Source organism: Peromyscus eremicus, chromosome 10, assembly GCF_949786415.1.
Source record: "Peromyscus eremicus chromosome 10, PerEre_H2_v1, whole genome shotgun sequence".
Lineage (NCBI taxonomy): Eukaryota > Metazoa > Chordata > Mammalia > Rodentia > Cricetidae > Peromyscus > Peromyscus eremicus.
In genome coordinates this window covers 40,789,561-40,803,992 of record NC_081426.1, presented here as the reverse complement: position 1 = coordinate 40,803,992, position 14,432 = coordinate 40,789,561, and the positions used below count along the sequence as shown (strand labels likewise).

Genomic DNA, 14,432 nt, shown 5'->3' with positions numbered 1-14,432 from the left:
CTAACCACCTCTCCAACTATTAAGGCTGAGCAAGGCAACCCAGTATGAAGAGTAGGGTCCCAAAAGCCAGTAAAAGAATCAGAGACAACTCCTGCTCCCACTTTTAGGAGTCCCATAAGAGGAGCTACACAATTGTAACATATATGCAGAATTCCTAGGTTAGTCCCTCAGCAAAGGTGTTCTTGAAGGGCAGCCACATTTCAGATATATCTTCCATTACAAAATCCAGAAGATGAGTGTTTGAAGATAGCCATCTATCTCTGGTATGTGAGAGTAGGTGTCTTCACTGTTGATGAATAAACAAATACACTTACATACATATATACATACGTACATAATACATACATACATATACATACAGTTCACAGTTATTTAATAATTTCCCCAAAGATCCAAGGGTATGAACTAGGGGTGGGGGTCTTAACAGATCTAGCTATCACTCAGCAAACCATGATCCACAATTAAACTTGGGCTGCCACGTTTTTCTAGTTCAAGTATTATTGGACAATAGCCATGTCTATTTATTTTAGTGTTCTCTGTGTCTTCTATTACACTAGAGTGGCGATATTTTTAAATTGTAAGAAAAGAGAGTATGGCCATCAAAGTCTCCACCATTTTCTGACTGGCTCTTCACCAAAAATATTTGCTTACTGTGTAAGTTCTCAGCTACATCTACAACAAATTTCCAAATGCTTGATGGCTTTAGACAATAAAGATTTATTATCTTATATTTATGGAACTCAGAAATGTCAGATGGATCTTACTGTGCTAAAGCCAATCCATCAGAAGTGCTGCATTGCTTTTGGAGGGTTCAAAGCAGAATAGTCTCCTTGACTTTTCCAGCTCAAGGAATTTCCCTGGGTTTTGGTTTCTATGTTTCAGGGTCATTATAGCTGGTCAAGTCCTTCTCATGATGCATCACTTTTCGAGCTCCTCCTTCATTACCATTGTGACAGTGACACCTCTGCCTTATGTTTAATACCCTTGTCAATGATGAGCAGGATCAGAAAATCCCCCATCCCAAAGTTAGCTCATTAACCCACTTAATTGATCTGCAAGCCTGACTTCCCTTTGCCAGCTAATATAAAATACTCAGTTTCTATTGTTTCAAATGTGAAGGTCTCTGAAGTGTCATTCTAGCTATTTCAATGAGCCTTATTCTACACTCTAAACAATTCCTTATTCCCATTATTTTACTTTCTGTCTCTAAAAATGTAAGACTTCCTTACACTCAAAAATATTGAAGCTCCAAAGCTATGTTTCAAAGGAAATATAAAAGATGGGTAGGTAAAATTATGTAAGAGTAATTCTCACTAACATAAAAATGTTTAGAGTCAAGACTGTGGAATGACCAAGAGTCCAAAGACCTTCATAAATAAGGACTTTGCTCTCTGTGGCTTCATTTCTGCTCCAGCAAGATGACAGGAATTATCATGGACCTAGAAACTCTGACCAAACTCTAGATATAAGTGTGCATTTGTAGAAAACCATTGTTCACACAAAGGAGGTGATGGTTCACAGAACAACCACAACAGAGGATGGTTTAGTTTTCTTTAACTAAAGAGACAAGGGGATAAACAGCATCTTGAGTATGGAAGAGGTAACTATGTCTACAAGCCAAGAAAGTATGGCATTTTTGTTACCTTAAAACCAAAGCATCTGTCTCTGACAGTAAACATTGTCATCAACACAGGCCATGCTGAGACAAAACAGTCAACAGTCACACTGGCCAGCATCTTAAACCGTCTAAGTGCAGATAGTGTAACTAGTTGAAGAATTCTGGCTGCAGATTTGTCCAAATACTCTGTAGGTGGGACTAGAGAGAATGAGACTGAAGAAGGTCCAGACCTCAGTATTCCCAATGGATAGATACAGGATTAAGATACAAAGCAATTGATTCTCGATTTCAGTAAACAAAGCTGGTAAATGCTGCAGTTAATCTTTCTAACAGCAGGTATCTGAAATCATGGGAACCAGGGTAAATATTAGAAACTTCTCTCTGTTTTCTTTGTCTGTTAGAGTCTGAAATACTGAAGGTCCTTGTAGATCACATCAAACTTATCTAGAGTAACTTAAACATGATGCATCCTTTAGTGTTTTCCATCACTTCAATTACTAGCATTGTTCAATAATAAACGAACATTATGATTAAAATTAAGGAAACTTAAAGATGTTCACTTGAATTTATTTGCAAGACACATCTGCAGACCTGGCATTATTGAATTGCAGGTGCCCTCCCACCACTTCTGCGGGTCAGCGTGAGATCCTTCCACCTGTCTTAAATGCAGAAAAGAATAAATTGCATTTTCAGTCCTGTGGAAATAATTGTATTTTCAAGGTCACAATCAATCATCATAAACTCAGTACCTCTCCCTGGGGAGAAGAAAAATTTAAACCCCTGATGTATTGCTTTTGTCATTTTGAAAAAAAAAATCTTTTCCTACTGACACGGTCAGTTATGGAAGAATCTGCACAGGAGAGATTCACTGGACTCTATTGAGTCTCCACTCTTGTTTTTATTCTAATAAATAATGGCAATCATGAAAATGACTCTAATATATTACAATTATTATTTTTGTTACACTCCTTTATTTGGAAAATATCTTTAATTCAGGGTCGTGTTTAGTTTTGAGAATTGTCCTCTGAATCAAACAATAACAATAATCACTTCTATACAATAGAAATAGATGGCATGGGAGGTTTAGAATATTCTCCAGGTAAGTCAGTTAAGAAATAGAAGAACTGGAAATCTAACTCATGTCACAATGACTCCAGACTTCATAAGAAAGGAAGATCCAAGCGGTGTATAACAGGTCTGAGTTTACATAAACAAAGCAAGGTATTTTAAAATTAGCATACAAACTACTAGGAATCATCATAGCATTTTCAAATAAAACGTTATCATCTCACCATCCCCAGTGGACCTCCTTGTATCTCCTTCCTGGTTTCTTGCCATCCCCTACCCCACATCCACTCCATGTGCAGCATATCTATTTTGCAATCTCTTACTTTCCTTTCTAGTTTCTTAGGCTTTCATTACTTTTCTTCCCATTTATACACATGCACATGTACATAATCTAGGGTCTTTATATGAGGGATAGTATGCAGTTTTTGAGCAAGACTTTCTAAAAAAATATGAATCTGTGGACAGAGTTGACCTTAATATAACTCCTAATTCAGTTGATTCTTATTTATTTGCTTCCAGAATCAGTAAAACTTTACTCATCTTCAAGTTTTTCTACTCCTTTGATACAATGAAGAATAAATTTTCTGTCACAGAGAACCAGAGAGAATTTCTCACTTAATCTTTGAGGAGAGGATGAACTCCATGCTCATCTGTGTTGTTTCATTTGTAACAGTGGTTTCTTATCACTGACTCTGGATTAATTGTGGTGTGGATTTCTTATCAAGAGTTAAGAAAACAAACTAACAGAAGCTAATACATCCAAGAAGAACTGAATGGCACAGGGCATCGGGAAAAGAGACCAGCCATCTCTAGTAGGTTACAAGGGTTTAAACTATTAGGACCATCTGTCAGAGCTGACTTGAAGACATAGAAGAATTTTTTCCATTAAGGAGCATAGAATGTGCACATTTAAAATAACTGCTCAGCAGTGAGCCAACTGGATCAACTTTTGACAAACTGCACATCTGTCTCTCCTGACCCAGCTGTTGATTTGAAAGTTCTTGGTAAAGCCAGTAGTTTCAGGTGTTTGGGAACACCTTGTTAAAACTAATGATAAATTCAGAAGCATATTTTATTTTTACCAATTTCACAAAAATGTATATGAAGTGCTTGAAAGTTCCCAAGTATATTGGCAAAATCTATAGACATCTATTTTTAAAGGTCAGCTTTACTCAAGCTTGACTTCATTCTAAGGAAGAAAAAAAATAACTACACTGGTGAACTTACACTCCACTCTGTCTAACAAAACCAATGCTAAAGAAATCTCTCTTCCTGTGGTTTTGGTTTAAAAAAAAACCTGGGGAACAGAGATAGTGTCATTGACAGGGTCAGTTACAATAAGTGAATCATTGAAATTCCTCCTAGACACATCTACATTGGCCCATACTTGGAGTCAAGATATAGGATCACTCCAAGGATTTCAAGTAGGCAGAAGTTAGGCTCCCAAGTACAATTTAATGTGGTAATTAGAAGTCAGAACAGGTGATGATTAGGCATAGAACACTGGAATTTCTACAAATAACTAGAGGTAGAATACTTACTGTGTGCTAGGAGCTATCCCAACTACTTTATGTCTAATAAGTAGCTCTAATAATAATGTTGTTATACTGTTATACTCACTAAAGCATTGCATAGAGAAATTGAGTACCTTCTGAAATGCATACAGAATGCTGCTTTACTGGCTTCTTATAAGCATCTGAGCTGCCTGTGGTCCAGCAAGATGAGACTATAGTGAAGTACTAAACGAGAAACCAAATCTGTAGTATATAGATATGCCAACTCTTGAGCAGGTAAAAGCCAGACTAAGAGAAAAAGAATACTACACATAAAAGAAGTATACATCTGAAAGCTGACTAGAAGTGGGGAAGGCAGAGAGGGGGGAGGTATCAGGAGGGAAGAAGGAGGAGAGACAGAAGCAATAAGAGAAGGAAGATGGAACATGGACAGGAAAGTTTGGGGCAGGGAGCATGAAAGGAAGAGAAAAAAAGGAGAGGTAGGGAGGAGATTGAGGGGGACAGAGACAAGAAAGGGGAAGGGGAAACAATATTTGGCAACACCAGATTTGAACAAGAACTCAATGACATAATCAGCTTTATCCTGTAATAGTGTCCCTGATTCTTATATGAGGCTGTTTCCACACCACTTGCCATATACAGCCTGGGCAGATTTTAAACAAAAATGCCGTTCTTAGGGCTAGAAAGTTCAGGTTCAGAGTCTATTTTATGTCTGATAGGACTCACTTTATAGAAATAGATGGTCCATTCTTGTGTTCTCAACTACTGAAGGGGCAAATGGTCCCTTCTAAGACTCCTTATAAGAGGGCCAAACTTTCTAAATTGGGCTTACCTCCTAAGACTAATCACCCTCAAACATTTTATCACCTAGTACCTAACTGTGATAAAGATTTCAACATATGACCTCTGAGAGATGACAGAATAGTGATTTTTCTTTCCCAAAATTCATTAATTTTACCCAAAGATTGTAACGAATAAACGTTTGTGTTTTATAAAATGTCCTATGTTGAACCCTTAATTCCAAAGTGATGGTATCTAATGTATGACTCTGTAGGGTTGTGTGGGGCATAATATCTAGACCATTGCCAGTTTCTTTTTTAACTCTTGCATTCAAAGATTTGCCTGGCTTCCTGGCAGTCACCTATGCCATGCGCTCCCTCGGTATCTTTCTCACACATGGGCTTCTACTCACTTCCCAGATCTATATGCAATGGCTCCAGAGAACTCTCAATTAAGCCCTATTTTTTTTAAGCTTGTGATGGATCTCAAATTTACCCATCAACACAGATCACACTTTACAGAAAGACTTAGTGCTCACCACTGCTGCTACACAGAAATCTCTCCTCTGAGGAGTGTTATTCCAACTTCTGGCTGTAGGATCACCACTGTTGGCCCCAGAATTTTACACCCCCAACTTATAACATAATACTTTCATTACTGACCAATCAATCAATTATCAACTCTATGAACACAACTCTCTCTCTCTCTCTCTCTCTCTCTCTCTCTCTCTCTCTCTCTCTCTCTCTCTCACACACACACACACACACACACACACACACACACACACATACACACACACACACATACACACACACACACACACACACACACATACACACACACACACACACACACACACACATACACACACACACACACACACACACACACACACACACATACACACACACACACACACACACACACACACACACACCCCTTCCAATTGAGGAACCGTAGCTCAGACTCAAGTTAAGGTGCAGCCTAAGCTCCTCTTCCTGTTTCTGTTCAGTCTGAAGGGTCTAATGGCATTCAGTAATGTCATCAAACATCACTGTCAATTCCATCATATTACTATCATTAGCCGATGATAAAAGCTGAGGTGAAAAATAAATAGAAGGGAAGAGAACTGGTTCAGCCCTTTTAAAGATCTTCACCTGGTCTTTCACTATAAGACAGAGAAAATTAGAGCAAAGCAAGTATAAATAAGTTAGTGGTCCTTATACAGAATGATGTTTTAGTATGAAAATCGCATTTTCTCGAGCAGTGCCCAGAGATCCCGTGTCTGCGTCTTGCTTCAACAGTGTTTGGACAGAACAGACCCGGGGACTCCCTTTGTTAACTTCCAGCCGCCTCTCAGTGTCTCCATTTGCAGCCTCTGGGACCATCTCCTCGCAGCCTTCGGCTCCTAGGACCAGACAGTACCATCTCTTGGCAGTTAGTTCCATACTTCGCATCAGCCGTGAGCTTCCAGGTCCGTCAGAATTATTCCGCCCAAGTGGAGGCTGCATTGAACCACCTGGTCAACTTGCACCTGTGGGCCTCCTACACCTAACCTCTCTTTTGGCTACTATTTTGATCGGGATGACGTGGCTCTGGAGGGTGTAGGCCTCTTCTTCCACAAATTGGCCGAGGAGAAGCGCCAGGGCACCGAGCAGCTGCTCAAGATGCAGAATGAACCCGGAGGCCGCGCACTATTCCAGGATGTGCAGAAGGCATCTCAAGATGAGTGGGGTAAATCCCAGGAGGCCATGGAAGCTGCCTTGGCCCTGGAGAAGAGCCTGAACCAGGCCCTCTTGGATCTTCATGTCCTGGCTTCCGCTAGCACAGATCCTCATCTCGATGACTTCCTGGAAAACCACTTCCTGGATGAGGAGGTGAAGCTCATCAAGAAGATGGGCAACCACCTGACCAACCTCTGTAGGCTGGCTGGGCCACAGCCAGCACAGACTAGTGTGCCCCGGCCATCTCTGGACGAGTACCTCTTCGAGAGGCTCACTCTCAAGCCTTCCAAGGGGCTCCCTCCTCTGCTCTGCACCAGCCAGCCTCAGGACCTTCACCTGAACTTCTAGGCAGCTTTGTAACTGCTCTGGAGCCCCTCCCAAGTCTTGGGACCAAGTGAAAATAAAGCATTTTGAAATAGCAAAAAAAAAAAAAAAAATAGAAAGAAAATCACATTTTCTTTTCCTAATCAATTTATTGATGAGGGAGCTACAATGGGATGCACATTCAGTTTTTCCCAAATTTCATGTGTTGAAACATTAATTCCAAAGTAACCATATTGTAAGTTGGGCAGTTTAGTATGTAAGTAGATCATGAGCATAGAGTCTTGGTGTGTGGGATTAGAAGTGGCCAGGGAATTGGCTGTACTTCTGTCACCATGTGAAAAAACAAATCAGCCATTTGCCACCTGTAAGAAAGCCCTCACCAGAACACACTAACTCTGACACCCTAATTTCAGATTTCCAAGCCTATGGAGGTCTGAGGAGAAATGTTGACTGAAAGTTTCTCTGTCTATATTGCTTTTGTACAGCAGGCCAAATTGATGCAAAGACGAGGGGTGGAAAAATCTTGTACACTGTGAAGATGTCACTCTGATTGGTTTAATAAAAAGCTGAACCACTGATAGCCAGGTACAAAGGACACTGGGAAGAAAAAGGGAGGAGTAGTCAGCCAGATATGAAGGAAGCAGGAAAGCAGCATGGACAGTACAGAGTAAAGGTAATAAAGCCACAAGGAAAAAAGCAAGTTAATAGAAATGGGTTAATTTAACTTATAAGAGCTAGTTAGAAACAAGCCTAAACTATCAGCCAAGCTTTCACAATTAATAAGTCTCTGTGTGGTTATTTGGGAGCAGGCTGGTGAGAGACAGAGAAAGACTTACCACAAAAAAATCATGCTATGAGTCGTGAGCATCTCATGGAAAGGTGCACATAGATTTAATTCATAGCTAAGCCAGAAACAGAACACCGTAGTACTGAACCACTATAACTTTTAGAGAGCATTTTGCTATTTGGAAATATGTTTTGGAAGCTCACTCCAAAATGCCCTTCAGAACATATGTGTAGCCAAAAGAATGTTTGGATTATTTGTTCTACTTTAGAAGGAAGGAAAAGTATAGCCCAGAGGACGCAACGTATAAGGGCATAAGCTTCCTCCAAGAGTCAGTCTTGTGTTACCGAATTCTCAGCAGAGTGCTGTAAGTGGTAACAGTCTTGATACAGATACTATCAAAAAGTGAAGGAAGTTTTATATCAGTCTTTGAAATTTCTCAGGTCATGAATAATCTTTTCTATATTCAATACACAAGTAGTCAGAGTGGCTAAGGTCTGCCTTGTTTGAGAATCACTCATGTTCTTTTGGAAATAACACAATTTGGATTTTGCTTTGACTTTGTCTTGCTTTGACTTTGTCAATGGTTCATGATGGAATGATTAAATGACATTTTCCTTCTTCAACTTAACTCCTGTTTTGTATTCCTTATCTGACCTCAGGGTACAGTCATAATATTTTAATGTAATAAAGTTATTACAAGTGGTTGATAGTGATTCTATAAGCCTGTTTTATTAGGTTGTCAAAATTTAAATAAAATAGAATACTTGTTTTCTAGTATATTATCTAGCATATATTAAAAACATAGTCACAGGTACAAGTGAACAGAATTATGACCCAGATCAATGAAAATCACTGCCAAGAAAAATAATATAATGGTTAGCTTTAATTGTCAGCTTGACAAAGCCTAGAATTACCTGGAAAGAGTGTCAATAAGGTAAAGTCTACATTGGATTGGTCTTTAGAATATGCCTGTGAGGAATTAAATTATTTGGCATAGAACGGTCATACCCAGCATGGGCAACACTATATCCTCAGTAGAGTGGTAAGTGAGGTGGAGTGGAGAAACTGATTTGACTATAAGCAAGAAAGCAAGTGTATACTCAAGTAACCATTTCTCACTGTTCTTGACAATGAATTTGATGTAACTAGGTATTTGACATAACTAGCTATTTGATGTAATTAGCTATGTGATATAATTAGCTATTTGGAATTCCTACCTCAACTTCTTTCAGAGTGGTGAACTTCACACTTGGAATTGTGAGATAAAATAAACCCTTTTTCCAAAAATTACTTGTTGTACATGTATTTTATCATAGCAACAGAAATGAAACTGAAACAGAGACTTTTACTTATAGACACACGCATGTGCGCACACACACACACACACACACACACACACACACACACACACACCCCAAAGGGTTTCTGCATTCTGCCTGAGAATTTTCTTCCTCAAGGTGTACTCTAATACATAAAAAGAGAGCTGTAATGGATAGAATTGCTCAGCTATCTTACCCATAGCCAGGTTATGGTAATAATAGCATGTGTTTTCCTGTTGTTTGATTTAGTATGCAGATTTTGAATGCCTCTTACCTATCAAACAATGTGAAGGAAACTGGGAACTAAAGATGACTCCCACATGTGTTAATGACATTACTGACACTTGGTCGATAGTGTAACATTCACATTTTTCTTATCAACATATGTGGGAAATGCTTTAGGAAGCATTTGATGTGGTATGCAGGTCAGGTGGGAACTTTCATGTAGTGTTACCCCTGGCCTAAGAGCACTGGACAAGGAATCTAAGTGCAGGAGCCCCAACACTCAGAAGAAAGTCAGCTGAGGAAATGTTCTCTGTGCTTACATGAACAGATCACTGGCTGTGTATGATACAACTAGAAATAAGAGAAACACCTTGATAGTGACTTTAAGAGAAAGTTTCATCCTTGCTACACTGAAGTATGCGTAGTTTTTGGTTAGAAATAATTGATTGCATTGAATGACCTCTGGATATCCTTGCCAGCATTAAAGTTGTAAAGAACACTGAAATATTGAAAATTTCATTTTCCACAAGGCTCAAAACCAATCACCCTTAAGGCTCAGTGATTCTGATTTTAGTGAGAAATGTCAAGACGTTTTTCTGACCTTTGTTTTCCAGGATTTGTACTTGCTGTACTGATTGAAATTTAGTACCCTGATGGCTATAATAGAATGTCACACAAAAGAGTGTTTGTGTGGGGACATGTGATGGCTAATAGTATCAACTTGAGAGAATTGAGACTCATCTAGGAGAAAAGACTCTGGGAAGATTTGTGAAGTTATCTAAATTGAGTTAACCAAGGGACAAAAACCATCCTCAACTATGGGTGGTGCCATTCTCTGAGCTGGGTTCCTAGAATAAATGAAAAGGGAAAGCGAGGTAAGCACAAGTATTTAGGCTTTGTCCTTCTCAACAACAAATGCAATGTGACCAACCACTTCCTTCTGCCACTGTATTTTCTTTGCCATGATGGACTATATCTCCTAGAGTCATCAACCTAAATCAATACCTCACTTCTTAAGTTGTATCCTGAAAGATATTGGGTCGCAGCAATAAGACAAGTAACTAATACAATGAGGGGTATGTGATAGAGACAAAATTCAGTACCCAGAATGCCACAAACTCACAAAAACAAACATCCAATCTTCTCTTTTCCATTAGCTTTTGAATGAACTTGTTCAAGCCATTCAGATTCAACCAAGTTTCCCAGGAATGAAAATAAGAATTAGTAATGCATTCTCAGGAGAAAAGTATTAAAAAAGAAGTAATAGGTTCAGATGTGCTAGATTTGCAGAGCATTTTCAATAATTTCCCAGTCATTTAAACAGTTTCTGGTAGTACAAGCCTATAATCTCTACTTCTTTGTAGGCTGAGGCAAGAGGAATGTAAGTCTATGGCATGTCCAGGCTACTGAACAAGCTCAAGGCAATTTGGAACAATTGAAACATGAACCCATCTCAAAAGGGAAAATAAGGCTGAGGATGTAGCAGTGGTAGAATACTTGCATGAATATGAGGACCTAGGTTGAATTCTCAGCACTAGAAAGAAGGAGGATAAGATGGAAGAGGTCGAAAAAAAAAAAAAGAGGAAACAAATAGCATTTTACTTTACCAAGTATCCCAGTGTACTGTCTTATCAACAGGCCATCTGTGTAATGGATAGTTACAAGGTTCTGACTAGCCACCATTTCTGCTATATTGAAATCAATAGAGCATTTAAACTTTATTGATTTTATCTCAGATTTAAGGGCTATTTTAAGTAAAATCCATTGGAACCGAGCTGAAAGTATATAATCATATACAGTTCAATGACTTTTGAATTAAGACTTATTTAGAGAACATTTTAGGGAAGGAAAAAAATAACTTAAATGTATGCATTTCAACTGTTTCCCTTGATTAATATTTACTGTGTAAATTATAAAAACAGTGTAAATAGCAACTATCATTTCCCAAGGAACTGCTCCATAGCAGCTCATCATTAGTTCATCATTACTACTTCACAACTACTTCATCATTAGTTGTCAGAATAACTTTGATATAGTTAGGTCCTGCTACTTTCCTTTATAGAAAACGTGAGGTTAAAAACAATGTAGCTGACAGAACTATCAAGCTATGAACCCAGGTGTAGCCCACCTGAAAGTTTCTGCAGAGTCCATATGGCATTATTCCCTTCTATTATAACTTATCTAAGTCGGCTGAAAAGGTGAAAATGTGGTTAGTGATATGTCTTGAATGCTCTTCCCTTCACCACTGACCTTCTTTTGTGTATCCATGTATGCCCTTGTCAGCCTCCTTTCCGTAGAGCTTGCCTTGCTATTGTTGGGAACCCATAGCATCTCACAGAAGAGTTCTTGAGTGACTTCCCATTCTTAAATAAAGCTTCAAGAAAAAAAATAATTACTTCTGTTTTGAACAGTAGCCACAGCTCCCTTAGCGAGGAGTCACCAAATATGCCACAGTTCGTGTGAAAGTGAGTGTATATTACACCTTTCATTATTTATGAATTTAACAAACTGGTTCATGAATTTAAGCAAGTGTAAAGGGTCCCAAACAGCTATCTGAAATAATGTAACATTACAAAAGCATGCTCTACCAGATATTAAGGTATACTTCAGTCTTTGTTATGTGAGACTAGCTGCTTCCAGAACAATGTTTACAAAATGGCCAAGTGAATAAATCAGATATGCTAGAAATAAAATAGTGATAGTAATAAATAACAATAAGGATGGCAATGCAAACCAGAGAGATCAAGAGAAATCTCTAATTCTTCAATGAAAGTGAATATAGCTACATCTTTATCATGACACTTAATTAATCCAAATGAGTGAAGTTTAAAATGAGAAAGAATACAAAACTGTTTAATATATGTAGCTTTATAATTACATTTTCCTAGAAATGAGAACCTGCTCCAAAATAAAATAGTAAATTCTGTTGCCTTAAAATGGAGGCCCCTGTTTACTGAAAAAAAATGTTGTTAATAAATCATCAATTCCTATTCTTGCATATTTCTCCACCAGAATATATTACTAACACATACACTGACAGTCACACATATGTACATGCATTCACACACACACACACACACACACACACACACACACACACACAAACATAAACACAATACATTTACACACATATAAATCTCAAAATCTAGGATGAACACTAAACAAAAATCATATGGTGTTTGACTCTCCAGGTCGGTGATATTTCATTTAGGATAAAACATCCAGGTCTATTCAACTAAGTAGAAACTGATACACATAAACATTAAAAGTGCACATATTGATGGGATACCAAGTGATATTTCAATACATATATGTAGAATGTAATATATGTAATATGTAATGTATAAGTCAGGTTAAGCATGTGTGTCTCATATGCTTATCATTTTTATAGTGAAATTGTATTAAACCTTTATTTGCCACTTTTTGAAATATACATTGCATTCTTATCTATGTCTGTCCTAGTATGCAATAGCACATCAGAACCTTTCCTTCCTGCCTACCTGTAACTTAGCACACACTAACTCATCTCGCCCCGGGGCAAATCAAAAGTGTTTTCATCTTCTCCAAGTCCTTCCTAATCTGCACTATACACTGAGAAGTTACATGTGCTCAGCCATATTTCAATCATGTGACAGGTTAAACTGTCTTGGTGACTGACGTGTGTTTTTCCTCCGCTTTTGGAAAACTGATATATAGACGCTCTGCACAATCATCAAAGCACTCAAATGCTGGTACATGCTTATTGAAACAATTAGTGTAATGTCTGTCATTTGTACCTTAGCCCATAGGACACAGAGAGTGTTCCAGCTCCTTTTCTCACTGCACTGACATTTTACAAAAGCAACTGACAAGAGAAGAGGAGGGTGTGGTCCATCATGGCAAAGAAGGAATGATGGCAGGAGCTTATGGCATCTACAGTCCAGAAGCAGAATGAGAGTTCAGTGCTGATAGCTGGCTTTCTCTTTTAGAAGCTATCTGGAACCCTGGTCCATGGAACGGTGCTGCCTAAACCGAGGTGGACTTTTCTACTTCAATTAACCTAATCTAGATACTCCTTCAGACATGTCCAGAGATTTGTCTTAAAGGTGAATTTAGCCCCCATCAAATTTACAATCAACTTGAGAGACAGTTTGCCCTCTGCTATACCAGCTCCAGGCACACTGAATCAGGATTGTAACTTCCTGTTTGCACGGTAGAGAGCAATGTGGACCATGAATCAAGTAGGATAATTTAGAATTACGAAGTCCACATGCTTGTGATTTCTAGACTTATAAATATGAACTTAAATCATTATATAAAAATCTTCGGATAGCCTGTTTTAAAAAAATAAATTTTTGTTTCTATAATAGATTTTTTTTCTGTTTGCTGTTCTGAGTCTTAAAATTGAGACATGCTTAACTTTTTCATATGCTCATATATAATAAAAAAGGAACCAGTGACAGACATTCAACTCTATAAAATGAGCATTATATTGGGGTGTTTGGTGGATAAGAGAGCAGAAAAGAGAAATAGAAGACAGAACAGTATAGGCTGATCAAAGAAATATGAAAAGTGGACTCCTTCCTGAAAGGAAAAGTGAAATGATACATGGGCCCTGGAGGTCAACTTCTGGAGCAAACCTGGGGTTCTCAACAATGCTTCCTGAGTTTAGGGAATTTGGTCTGTAGAGTCTGGTCAGAGAAGAGAAAGGCCCTGGGATGTCTAGATACAAACTAATGGGTTAGAGAGTTCAGTAGGAACATGAAAAACACAGAGCAAAAGAGACCATGGATGTGTAGATGCTATGCACATTCTGTAGAAGCAATTCAAGCAGGGGATATGACAGGGTAGTGAGGATGAAGTTAGGAAAATATCAAAAGACGGAGTAATCAGAGTGTCAAATAGCAGGGCGTGGTATGTGAGTTTCCTCAGCCATCTGACCAAACATCTACCTGAACAAGAGAGGGAGAATTTGTTTAGTTCACAGTGTCAGATATCAGCACATCACAGGAGAAAGGACACTATAGAATAGAAGGGGTCCCAACAGAGGAGTGCAAGAAACAGAGAGAGGGGACCATATAAGGACTCAGTAAA

The 14,432-nt window shown here is 38.5% G+C and overlaps 1 pseudogene; it reads left to right on the top strand.

The window, feature by feature from the left end:
• Positions 1 to 2,692: 2,692 nt before the first annotated feature.
• Positions 2,693 to 7,052, top strand: LOC131920391 (ferritin light chain 1-like; annotated as a pseudogene).
• The last annotated feature ends 7,380 nt before the right edge of the window (positions 7,053 to 14,432 follow it).